The sequence below is a fragment of the Anneissia japonica genome, unplaced genomic scaffold, assembly GCF_011630105.1.
Source record: "Anneissia japonica isolate Jap-2015-1 unplaced genomic scaffold, ASM1163010v1 scaffold23595_len1217_cov96, whole genome shotgun sequence".
NCBI classification, from domain to species: Eukaryota; Metazoa; Echinodermata; class Crinoidea; order Comatulida; family Comatulidae; genus Anneissia; species Anneissia japonica.
In genome coordinates this window covers 1-1,217 of record NW_022743694.1, presented here as the reverse complement: position 1 = coordinate 1,217, position 1,217 = coordinate 1, and the positions used below count along the sequence as shown (strand labels likewise).

The 1,217-nt window shown below is 32.9% G+C and overlaps 1 long non-coding RNA gene across 1 annotated transcript; it reads right to left on the bottom strand.

Annotated features, from left to right (window-relative positions):
* Positions 1-107: 107 nt before the first annotated feature.
* LOC117119521 lies at positions 108-879 on the bottom strand. Its single transcript, XR_004447201.1, has 2 exons — positions 794-879; positions 108-200 (listed from the first exon to the last, which is right to left on the bottom strand). It is a non-coding gene; the product is annotated as an uncharacterized LOC117119521 (long non-coding RNA).
* Between the last annotated feature and the right edge of the window lie 338 nt (positions 880-1,217).

The window sequence follows — 1,217 nt, the reverse complement described above, 5'->3', positions numbered from 1 at the left end:
CAGTGCTCAAACAGCAACAAAATAATAATTGTATCAAGCATAGCTCATCATGTATATATATAAATATAAAAATCGGTCATCTTTGTTTATATAATAAATGTGTAATATACCGATAACCAACAGCTCCATATGCCAGTGAATGTGTAGTTCGACATTGTACATTGGAAGGGAAACTCCGTTTTGCTTGTTCCTCAACAGACCTGAAAGTGTAATGTTTTAAAATACTTAACGTATTTATCATTTGTATATCTGATGCAAACAGCTCTACAGACATGCTTATTGACTTGCTTGATTACACTGGAGAGCATACCATAAAAGCCCAACAGGCTTAATCTTGAGAAGAAGCCCATCTCAAATTAGTTTGCAAAATTAGCCTCGGAAAAAAAACCCATCTCAAAAAGAATCCCATGGGCTTCTTTTCGAGAGAGTATAGGCTTTTTTTTTTTGAGATAGTACTGTACATACACTGTAATGAATTTCTAAGAAACAAAATAAATTAAAAACATGTTTGGTTTATAGAGTAGTTTAGATGATTTAATGCCGGTTAATATACTCCATGATACAGATTGATGTTACAGTGACCCTATCTAATGGTTTATAGCACCAATTCCCAAAATTTACAGCATTCTTTTTCGAAAAAAGAAGCCCCCCCCCCCACTCTTTACTTTGCGAAAGTAGCCTTGGAAAGAAGCCCATCTAAAAAAACAAAGCCAAGGGCTTCAATTTGAGGTTTTACGATATTTACATTTGAATGTGATATATATGTAAAGATAGAAAGAGAAAAGGAACTCACTTATTGAAGGCCACGTACAGGAAAGACATGTTAGGATTTCGCAACGTGAAGTTGATTAATGTCGATGTTTTCCCTGTGCCTGAAAATGAATGAAATCATAATCATTGGTCCATAACTATCATCATTAGTCTAATGATTTATCATAATCATTGGTCGTATAATTAACATTAAGGTTAACATAATTATTGGTTTTTGTTGAATCTTGTATTGTTTTATCAACATACAAAGTGTACTATAGTTCTTTGTATATAAGGGATAACCATATATCAAAAGGTAAATTTACTACACTGCATGGCCTATTCAAAGCCAGTATTTAATCTTTTATGAACGTATTTGTATCTTTTTTATCATTTTTTTAAAATGGAAGTATCTGTAAGTCAGCTGAGCCACTCATTTAAATTATACCCCGGACCGTACCACTGTA